The sequence below is a fragment of the Balaenoptera acutorostrata genome, chromosome 7, assembly GCF_949987535.1.
Source record: "Balaenoptera acutorostrata chromosome 7, mBalAcu1.1, whole genome shotgun sequence".
Taxonomy (NCBI): domain Eukaryota; kingdom Metazoa; phylum Chordata; class Mammalia; order Artiodactyla; family Balaenopteridae; genus Balaenoptera; species Balaenoptera acutorostrata.
Genome location: NC_080070.1, coordinates 43,645,154 through 43,657,469, shown reverse-complemented (window position 1 = coordinate 43,657,469; position 12,316 = coordinate 43,645,154). Strand labels below are relative to the sequence as shown.

Below are 12,316 nucleotides of genomic sequence, written 5' to 3'. Positions count from 1 at the left end.
GACAGTGAAGTAACAACATATCTAAAATATGGCAGGAAAGAAAATGTGATGCAAGGATTGTGTATACCAAGTCAAACTGACTTTCACAAATGAAGGCCACAGACTGTTATGTTCATGCAAAAGACAAGGAATTTTGGTCCCACTATAGCCTTTCTTGAGGAACCAAGTAGAAAATGAACTTCAGACAACCAAAACACTGGAGAGACACTGACATAAGATGCATCAGGGGCATTAAATATATATTTACTTATAGAACTAAGACTAAACTATGGTTATAAGAAAGGATATAGTATGTAATGACTGTTCTCTGACAAGGTAGATGAGAAACAGTTCTCAAAAATGGGGGGGAGAATGGGGAAAGAACATGATAAGTAGAATAAAGTTGTTGATTATATATGTTTATTAACTGGGATTAAAAGGATGTTACTTCAAATCAGATGCTGAAAAAGAGGGAAAGTAGAGGGGAAGAAAAAAGTTACTAGTTAATTTCAATATTGCTTCTAGGAGGGGACTTAAAGAAAATTAGAAAGAGGGAGAGTAGGAGTTCTTAACAGATATTAGTGTAAAGGAAAACAGAACAAGAGTATGAATCTTGCTAGTTAACAAAAAAAAGTATAAAAAAAAAGGTTGCTAATAAAATAGACCACATAGTAAAAGATTTATATAAAATACTTGTATATCTATTTAAATATAACAAAACAATATGACACAACTGAGCCCAAACATATTACTATATACATTACATGTATATTATATACTTACAGATATACATATATGTAATATAATACTAATGTACATTGTTACATAAAAAACAAGGTGAAAATGTATAGAGTTAAAATTTAAGAAAAAGAAGCATATATAAACATGTATCTGCTTATATTAAAAAACATAATGGAAGGATAAACAATGCTTTTTCTTTTTAATAGTTACCGATAGGAGAGGGAAGAAATAGGATGGAGGAGATATAGAATTTTGACCGCCTTTGAATAAGCCATGTTCTGTAGATTTATCTTGAAACCATGTAAATCATGTATTAAATAACCATATAAGAAAATTATACTTTTTTAAATTCCAAAAAATAAAAAATACAATAAAACAAATGAACCTAAATGTGTATCATTAGGTTGGTGGTATGACCAAAAAACAAAACAAAACAAAACTTAAAAAAAACACAACACTCTAGTATCAACAGTATCTACACTAAGGACAAAAAGAACCACAAAAAGATTTTTAACTATTTTTAGTTGGCACATTGTTGGAGATATGCTAACATACATATTCTGAGATTGCTATGCTTCTTTCTCTATGCTGTGAGATAAAGCAAAGGAGCAATGACAGAATATTGTCATTCCTGGTGTTACTGAGAACTAGAGGCTCAGCATGAGAGAAAAGAAGTACAGAGAAAAGGTCAGAGAGGTTAAGTAAAAACTTTATCATCCTGAATTGAGATAGAAAGTATTAGTATGAACTCAAGTAGGATTTTACCTTTAAAGTACATGTGAGTGTGCACACACATATCCTTCAAACTGAGGACAGAGACTATCTCTGGGGAGGGGGATTCTGAGAAGTGGAGGCTCACATTTGACTTATTTAAAGTTTGAGTACTGGATTCTTACACATTTTAAATATCACATTTTTCCATTTTAAAATGCAAATTTGGGAAATATTAGTAAAAGTATTTTCTAATTCCTTAACAATAAACTGGATGATGTTTTAGGAGTCTCTCTAACACCAGCTTTCCCAAATGCCTTTTATACTGTTCTCTAAAGGCCCTGCAAGTTTTCTCTGAAAGAGGAAAAAAAATTACAACCTATTTTTCAGTTATTCATTATAGTTGAGGCACAAGATTAGACGATGGATAAAAATAAGATAGATAATTGAAATTTACAGAGAATCTTAAAAAGTATGCATCTCTGAAGTTATTACTCTGTCATCCTACTCTGTCATCTTTCTTCTGGCTTGAACTACAGGTGCTAAAATGACCCTAAGGCATGTCTCAAAAACTACCATTGTAAAGAGAGGAAGGATAAGGTGTTGGCAGAGGTCAGATCTCGCCAGCTTTGTCAATTAGCATCACCATATGGGCCTCAAAATGAAATTCTGAGTTTCTTCATTTTAAATACCATCCTAAGGAGGTAAAATTTCTGGGTAGGAGTTTTCCTTGCTGCCAACATTTCCACAGCCCCTTAAAGCTCTAAGCCTGTGATCAGCAAACTTACTCTGTAAAGGCCTGGTAGAAAATAGCTTAAGCTTTGCAGGCCTTAGGATCTCTGTCAGATATACTCAGCTCTTTTGTCACTGTAGCATGAAAGCAGCCACATACAATACATAAATTGAAAAATGTGACTGTCCTGCAATAAAACTTTATAGACAATAAATTTTAATTTTATATTATTTTTGCATGTCACAAAATGTTATTTTTTATAATTTTTTCAACCATTTAAAATGTGAAGACCATTCTTCGCTTGTGGGCTATACCAAACAGGTGGCAGACAGCAGGGTTTGCCAACCCCTGCTCCAAGCTATTTACCTGATTAGAGGTGGGCCCCACTCACCCCACACTGCTCTTCATGAAAACCTTACTGCCTCAGAAACTCCACAAGCCAGCTTAGGAGCTATGTTAGAACCAACACTGCTTTCTTTCTAGCACCAGAAGTCATTATTTAAGACCTAGGAATTATCCATAAACTGTGAACCTCTTTAGCAAACCTGCCAAAATGCTTGCTGCTCCATGGCTTGATGCAGATAAAACTATAAATTTCCAGAATAGCAGATTTGCAACTTTGTTTCCTGAAGTTTTCTTCTTCATCTAAACTAATAGTGTTTGAGCTCTGAGCAAGAAGGCCTGATTCCCTCTGGGCTTGTGTCCAAATTTCATGTGTTTGAAAGTTTTGTTCAGTCCCAGGGAGTTTTAAACATATTTTATAGAGACTCTCAGTGTGAAGGGAGAGTGCCAAGTGCATAGTCTGACATTTTAGCCACAGGAAAGGAGTGAGGGAAGCATCAAACAGCGTGCGGTTCATCGCTGTACAGGGAGGAAAGCTACTTGGGGGGATGGGGAAGAAACGAAAAGCCCTCTGTCAGAGCTTCACCTAAACCCCACCTTGGAGCAGCAGAGATTAATGATAAAGGCAGATCTTTGAGCAGTTGATGAGAAGCAGATTCTTACAATGCTGGAGGCCATGAGGAAGGGATCCCACAGCAGCACGCTCTCAGCTAGCACACTGTGGTCTTGGTACACTGAAGGGTGTGGGGCTAATGACCACCACCGGCTCTGGAGGAGGGCCATGAGGTTGCTTTGCTGGGCATGGAGAGGGGACAGCTGATTTCCAGCTGCTGAGGCAGACAGGGTAATATAATCAATGCAAAGTTAAAACTCCCTTTTCCAAGGCTATCTCCACCTACCTGCAACAACCTCCTAACCCAAACAGAATAATTTTATTTCCAAATTGGCACACTCACAGTAAGTTTAAATTATTACCCCTTCTTCAGTCTGCACCTGCAAGATTAAACAAAGAGCCACATGATTTTATTCACAATTAATCTCAGCTCCTAACGCTAAACAAACAGACATCCCATTCTATACATGAGCTAGAGAAAGGAAATTGGAATTACAAAAAACTCAGCAATTCAAAAGAAGAAAACTAATTTTTAAAAACAGAACAACAGACTTGTTCCAAGAAACAAATATTTTAAGTCTCTAATTTGTAGTTTCAAGTTTTTAGTGAGATTTAAGAAGACCCTACACTAATAAAGCAGGGACTAGCAGGCATGAAAAGGAAACAATCTGGAAATGTAAAAGGATACTTGACAGTGACAAAATAATAATTACCACATTTTAAAAGAACTCAATAAGGACAGCAAACAGCATACTGGATGCTGTAGAAAACAGCATCAACAAATTAGAAGACTCATATAGGAAATTCTTCCAATATCAGAGTAAACAGTTAAAGAAGTAAAAATTATTAAACAAAAGATGAAAGAAATAGGGAATAGATTCAGGAGTTGTAACATTTATATAATAGGAATTTTAGTAGGTCTGAATAGAGCAGAACAATTAGAAGCAAAAAGAATGAGGAAGAGGAGAAAAAAAAAGAACAAGAAGAAAACTTTCCTGAGATGAGTAACGACTTGAGTTTTCAATTGGAAGCGCTCAGTTATATTGTGAATACAAATGAAAAGAATTTACAACTGCACAAATACTGGTACAATTTCTGAATTTCAAAGGAAACTTGAATTTTCTGAATTTCAAAGGAAACTTTCTAAAAGCATTTTTATCAGATAGGAAAAAAAGGTAATTTTCCAACAAAGGAAAGACAGTGAGTTTAGCATCAGCTTTTACTCTATCTACAGTATTTAAAAACTAGATGACAAAGGAAGGTTGAAAGAGTTCTGAGGAGAAAGACAGTGACGCTAGTCAGGTTATAATAATGGCAACAGATCCTCTCAGATATGTATGAACTGATAAAGAGGGTCACCCATATATCCTTCCTCAACCAATTACTCAACATTTATCAACAACTGAGAATAAAGTCAGAACACAATTCCAGTAATCAGAGTATAACAGAAGAAATGAGCATTAAACAATGAAATGAGTATGACTAGAATTAAATTTAAATGATTGTGGTTGATGTATTTGTGATCCTTACATAAACATTAAGAAAAAGAATTGAAAAAGAAGATAAGATACATGAATAAAAAGCTGGATTTTAAATCCCAGATTTTTTAAACCAAAACTATAGATTGAGGGAGGGGCAGTACAAGGAAAAAATCACATACTAAGTATCTCCTATTTTATAAGAAAAGAAAATGTATAGTTTCATTCCTAACAATAACAGAGAAATATCAGTTTTACAATTATGTCTTTCAGAATTTAAAAGCATAATTATATTAAAAAGAAATATAATGAACATTAAAGAAAGGACTTTGGTGTCAGACAAACTAACCTGGGTGTGAGGCTCAGCTGTCACAGATTACCATATGTGAATTTGAATAAAGTATTAATCTCTTTAAGCTTCAGCTTAATAGGGATGATAGTCATTCTTTATTATAGAATTATAGAGATGATAATCATTCGTTATTATAGAATTATTTTGAAGTGTAGCTGAAATAAAATGTGTCAACTGCATAGCTCACTGGCTGACACGTGGTGGCTGTGGAATGTTAACTGTAATAAAAGCGGGGTGGGGGGGTGGTGCGGGGACTTGATAAATTTAACAAAAGACAGGAAGAGAAAATAAGGGGTAAAACAAATAGCTGAATTAAACAGAAAGCAGAAATAGTTAGAAAGAAGCAATACCAAACATATCAGTGGTCATAATACTTGGAGATAGATTAAATTTTTCGACTACAACACAAAGACCTTCAGACAAATTTTTAAAAATACAGATACTCTGTATGACATTTTTAAAGACACAGCATTATTTACGCAACAAATATTTGAGTGTTTACTATGTACCAGGCACTATTCTAGGTTCTGGGGATATAGTAGGAAGCAAAAAGACAAGGCATTGGACCAATCAGATATTGGGGGCTGCATAATCTAGGCAGAGGGTAAGTAAGTATAAAGGCCCTAACTGGGGCTAAGATGGGCCTGGGCATGTTCAAAGGAAAGTGAGCAAGACAAAGGTAGGTGAGTTCAGAGAGATAACTGGGAGGGCTGGAATCAGATTCTGTGGGACCTTTCAGGCCTTGTCTGGACTTTGGATTTTACTGTGAATGGGAAGATGAGTCACTCTGAGCAAGAGTGATGTGATCTGACTTCCTTTCTTTGATAAGATCATTCTGATTGGTGAACTGAAAATGGACTTAAGAACAGTAAGAGTGGTAGTAGAAAGATCAATTAGAAAATTAATGTAATAATTCAGGAAAGAGATGATATTGTCCTAGATAAGAGTGGTAGCAGTGGGAATGGTAAGAAGTAGTTGGACTCCTCTGGATATAGTTAGAATGATTAGTTGCCTGCATGTGGAAAGAGAAAGAGGGGCCAGCAAGGGTGACACCCAGTCTTTTGGCTGGAGCAACGGGAAGGATGCAGCTGAGAAGGGAACTGTAAGAGGAGAGCAGGTGTAGAAGAGTGTGGTTGGGCGTCCTGTTGTAGATGTGAGGTACCCTTAGCAGAGATGGAAAAGTAAAAGAAATAGCCAGCCAGAGCTTTGACTCTAGAGAGGCCAGAACCAGAGATGTAAATTTGATAGTAGTCAGCATATAATGGCATTTAAAGGCATGAAATTGGTGATATCACCCAGGAAGGGGATGCGAACTGAGAAGAGAAGAGGTCCAAGGACTAAGGCCTGGAACACATTACTGTTTACAGATGGAGGACAAGGGGAAGAACCAACAAGGGGATGGAGAAAGAATGGCCAATGGAGTAGAATAAAAACCAGAGATTGTGAGAGATCTTGGAAGCAAAGAGGAAAAAGGGAGAGAATAAACAACAGTGTCAAACCCTGGTAATAGGTAAAGTAAGATAGGACTGAGAATTGACCATTGTGGTTAGCAATGGGGAGTTCACTGGTGACCTGGACAGAGGAGGACTGGTGGGGTAGTGCGGGTGAAACTCTAAATGACAGGGTAGAAGAGACAAAGGGAAGAGAGGAACTGAGAAGAGAATACACACAACTCTTTTTAAGGAGCTTTACTATTAGAAGGAGTAGAAAACTGGGAAAATCAGTAACTCAAGAGACACATGGCATCAAGAGAAGGTTGTTTTTTACTTAATGAAAGAAATGTCAAGATATTTGTTTGATTATGCAAGAGAAAGAGGGGTCTATTGCTGTAGGGACAAAGATTTTTAAAAATTGAAAGGCAAATAAAAGCAAAAAATGTTAAGGTATACCAATATAAGATGAGACAAAGTAGAACTCAAGGCAGGCATTAAATGGGATAGAAGTAAATGATCATTTGACTGATAAATTATGGAACAAACTAAGAAAGTAGTTAAAGAAGTATTCCTCAAAAGAATAGTGCACCCAGATGAATTTATGGGCAAGACTGTAAAGTATCACTTCTTTGGATTTAAACTGATCAAACAATAAAAAGAAGGAAGATATTTCAGTTTATTCAAACAAACTAGCAGAAACCTGATACCAAAAACTGACAGAGAAGGAAAGAAGAAACAAAGTATATCTGTGTTATGAAGACTGATACAAAAAGTCTTAAATAAAATATGAGTAAGTTAAATCCAGCAATATATTACAAGAAAAACAGATAAAATCCAGATAGGATATATTCCAGAAATACAAGGATGGCTCAACATAGACAGTATGACTAGAATTAATCATATTGTTATTTAAAAGTAGAAAAATAATTAAAATTGTCTCAGTGGATGTTAAAAGAGCATTTAATATAAATTCAGTTAACATTCAGGATAGCAAAAAATTCTTAATTTAGGCATACCTCAATATGATAAAGCATATCAATCTGAAACCAACAGCCAATGAAAACCATATATAATGATAAAACACGAGGCATTACTAAATAAGTCAAGAACAAGAGAAAATGCTAACTATCATCACTTTTTAATAGTATTCCGGAAATTTTAGTCAGTGTAATAAAACAAGAAAAAGACATTGTTAAAGGCGTAAATCCTAGAAAGAAAACAACAAAATGATCATTTTTGCAAATGATATAGAAATCTAAGTGGTTAACTCAAGAGACTAAAAGGAAAAATTGTTAAAACTAATTTTTTTAAGTTCAGTAAAATGGCAGGATGCCAAAGACATATAGGAATCAATAGCTTTTTACAGACTAGACAGATTTCTAATTAAAAATTCTATTTTCAAAAGCAAGCCCTCTCCCACCAAAAAAAAAAAACCTTCTAGTACATTCTAGACAAAAGGTAACGTGAGCCACATATGTAATTTTTAATAGTCTAGTTGTCACATTTTAAAAAAGCAAGTGAAATTAATTTTAGTATTTTATTTAACCCAGTATGTCTCCAAAATATTATTTCAACATGTAATCAATATCCTAAAACTATTGTTGAGATACTTTCAGTCTTTTTTTCATACTAAACCCTAAAAATCAGTGTTTGGTTTTTTTGTTGTTTGTTTTTTTGTTTTTGTTTTGTTTTTTGGTGCCTGTGGTATTTCTTAATATGGAATAGCCACATTTCAAGTCCTCACTAGCCATCTGTGGCCAGTGGCTATTGAACTGGACAATGTAGCTATGTGCCTAAGAAATTGTGTAGGACTTATAAACTTGAAAATACCAAAACTTCTAAAGAACATAAGAAGAGGTTTCAGTAGAAAGACAAACATATGACATACTCCTAGAAGTCTCATTACTGTAAAGATATCATTTTTCTCCCCCAAATTATTATATAAATTTAACACAAGCCCAATCAAAATTCCAATGACATTTTTTGGGAAGACTGGACAAAATTCCAGAGACTGGAAGCATAAATGTCAAAGAATGTCAAGAAAATTTGAAAATGACAAGAAAAAAGATCTGGAGTTGTCATATCAGATATCTACCTATCATCAAATATTTATATATTATACCAATTTACCAAAATTATAACAATATAATACTGGCAGATCAATAAAGAGACTAAAAACAACTATAAGTAAGAATTTAGTATATGATAAAGGGGAAATTTTTTAAAAGTGGGAAGGAATATGTTAGTAAATATATAGTTTTGGGGCCACTTATAAAAAATATACAATGACATCTATTTTATATTTTATACAAAATCAATACTGCATGAGTTAAGTATTTAAATAAAAACCTAGAAAGCAATAAAATGATAGAAAATCTGTAGTTGAATATTTACCTAGTTATGTTTTTTTGGACTAGAGAATCTTTTTAAGATAGAAATCATAAAGAGAACAATACATTTGGTGATAAAATATTCTATTTATCAAAAACATAAGTAAAAAGCTAATTTCAAACAGATAAAATAATTCCAACATATATGAACAATAAAAATATTAATACATAAAAATAGCTTTTATAGATGAATAAAAGATGAACAATCCAAAAGAAAAAAACAATGGGCGAAGGACATAAATAGGTCAATTTATAAAAGAGAAATACAGAGTTTCACCTATCAAATTGGCAAAGATAACAAGATGATGATCATGTTTCACAAGGGTGCAAAGAAGTGGACACTCTTGATCATGACATGGACAATCTTTCTTGAAGGAAACCTGGCAGTATATATGAAAAGCCTTTAAAACATGCATATCTTTCCATTTATATGAGGTACCTAAACTAGACAAATTCATTGAGACAGAAGGTAGAATAGACATTACCAGGGGCTGTGGAGAGGAGGAGTAGAGAGTTACTGTTTAATGGGTACAGATATTTTGTTTGGGATGTTGGAAACGTTCTGGAAATGGATATGGTGATGGTTGTATAACATTGTGAGTGTACTTAATGCCACTGAATTATACACTTAAAAATGTTCAAAATGCATATTTTACCACAATTTAAAAAAATTCCATTGCGTGACTATAAAAATTTATTAAACCATTCTCCTATTGTTGAACATTCCGGTTTTCCCCATAACTTAACAATTAAAAATAACATTATGGTTAAAATAATGTGTATCCTTTTACACAGCATTTTTATTTGTTAGTATTTATCCTATAGTAATAATGAGTAATATGTGTAAAGATATACATTTTACTTCCTGGCACTGTTTGTAATAACAAAGAGTGGGAAACCTAAGTAACTAACATTATAGGATTGGTCAAATTATTGTACACAATGGAAAATTAGACAGCCATTAAAAAGTATACTACATAACTGATTCACTTTGTTATAAAGCAGAAGCTAACACACCATTGTAAGGCAATTATACTTCAATAAAGATGTTTAAAAAAAAAAAGTATACTACAGACATACCTATTGATATTAAGGGAAAAATGATGAAAAATAGTGTGTGTGGTGAACTTCAAAGGAAGTTAATGTTCATATGTGCATAGGAAAGTATCTGGAAGAATATATAAGTTTTTGCCAGTGGTTATCTCTGAGTGAATGGGATTTTGTTACTTTTTTTATGCTCTTTTTCTTGCTTGTCAGTGTTTTTCTGCAATAAGCATGAACTCTAATTGTAAAAAACAAAGCAAACAAACAAACAAAAAAACCTAACAGAAGAAACTTAATTTTGAACATTTAAATATCTTCATAGTCATGTCTCCTTTCTCAGAAGTAATACCATGCCTTCACTTACTATACAAAGTGCCCCTTCCCTCCCCACAAAAGAAAAACCAACTGATAGAGTGTCTATAAGTTATTTATTATATGGCACCAGCAGATAATTCTTTCCCTGAACTAAATAACTATAAATTAGATTATATTAGGAAATCCCTTTGAGCTTTTGATTTGCTTCTTGGCTGTCCATTGTAGGTATATGTGCAAAGCATCTAACGAAAACACTTTCTACTTTTGGTAATGAGATGAGTTGCCTTTTATAAATGAGGGAGATGCTGTCCCTGGGAGAAGGCTGCACATGAAGTATGTAAGACATTCAGGTATCTGAATGGAACCTCATAAAATGAGAGCAAGAAAACCAGAATGCCCTTTAGAGTATCCTCAAAGCTTGTGCAGATGTAGAAAGAATAATACTGTGAGTTTAGAGGTATAAGGCATACAGATCCAATCCTAAAGGCATTTTTGTTTGGGTGTCCCACACAGTAGCTGTAAATCTGGAACAGGAAACTTGAAATCATTAAGGTCACATATTTATAACATCATATTCAATTAGGTTAGAAAAGTGCAATTTCTGTCATCATGTCCTAAAAAGATGTGTTTTTCTCTCAGATCTCTTATTAAAAAAAGCTCTCTATATTGTTACAAATAGGGCTGTTTTCAGTCAGTTACAAGGAGCAATTCAATTACTAGATGGTTTAGTGCAGTAACTGACTCCAGACTAATTTAATTTCTTTAGGTCTCCAAAGATCAATTGATCTGATTTGTCCCATCCCCAAAGGCTGCTTAGAAAAAATTCAGACTGAAATACCTGGAAATGAAATCCAAAACCTTGTCCAATTTCACACTACTTAGGTCATCTTGCAGACTTGCAGCTAGTCACATAAGATGCTCTCTTGGCCCTCAGACCATTGAAAACTTCTTAGCTTCATGTACATGTGAGTGTTCCCCACATCAGGATGTTTATTAAATAAGTGAAAAATGTGGCTGCATGTGTTATCAAATCCGTCGCTCTAAAGGGTAGTGAGTCTGGGTACTTGTCTCTCATGAGCACAAGTGCAACAAAAGGGGCTATTTTTACTCTAGGAGTAGTTTATTAAGACTATTAAAAGTAGCTTAGATGGGGTAAAACTATGCTCATCTAATAAAATATAATTATTTTACATTTTGAGATTTAGAAGTGCTTTCATAAATGTCATCTTACACGGTTCTCATAATAAACCTTTGAAGTAAGCAGGGTTATTTTCTCCATTTTCTAGATGAGGAAGCAGACTCAGGGGTTAGGTGACTTCTCTAGGATCACTCAGGCAGGAAAAGGCAGAGCTGGGACTCTAACCCATGACTTTGTCTCTATATACCATGCTCACCCACTGATTTGAGACAGAAGATATGATGCCCACTGTAAAAACACATCACTTACTTCCCAGCTGAGCCACTGTTTTCATTCTTGCCTGACCCCTGACTAGAACGGAGAAAAAGTTCACATATTAAAATCCCACTTGCATAAACCCAGTCTGAATCAGTACCTCTGGCACTCCAGAAATAGGAGATAAAAAAGGCCACACCTAAATGCAAGTAGCCTTTGTAAATGGGCTCCTTTGTCACCCACGCTGCTGATACCACTTTCTCACTGACTTGGGTCTTATGACCTATTTGCACGCCTATGTCCCACCTAATTGGAGAGTTATCTCCTTGCCATCTCTCTGCATTTTGCAATGGATTTTCAACAAGCTCAAGTTTCTTTCCCTGATCTCTCAATACCCCACAATCACTTGTCAAGCACTCCAACTAATTAATCTTTTCTACTCAGATGCCACAGTTCTACCCAACTTTCAGTCTCTCCTGCTGGATACTTTGTCTCCCCACCGAGCTTCTATATCTGTTCCCACAAGTCAAAACCACACGCCTATGCTCTGCCATTTGAGAAGGATGAGGGAAGGATAAGACAGATGTTGCTAAAACATGTAATTATCCTTTAATTTGAGTTTCCAGGACAGGTTAGAGAGAAGTGCTGAGGTCAGATGTGACCATGTGTTAGGTAACAAAGAGTGTGGCAGAAACACATAGCAGTTGGTAGGGAAATCACACAAAGATTTGGAGATAAAGTAAACCGGAGGGCTGGTAGCTAGGGTACCCCACCTGTCAATAAAGATTCCAG

The 12,316-nt window shown here is 34.7% G+C and overlaps 1 protein-coding gene across 1 annotated transcript in view; it reads right to left on the bottom strand.

Moving 5' to 3' along the window:
* Nucleotides 1–12,316, bottom strand: part of TBX20 (T-box transcription factor 20) — a 51,193-nt gene that overhangs the window by 15,384 nt on the left and 23,493 nt on the right. The gene's annotated exons all lie outside the window — the stretch shown is intronic.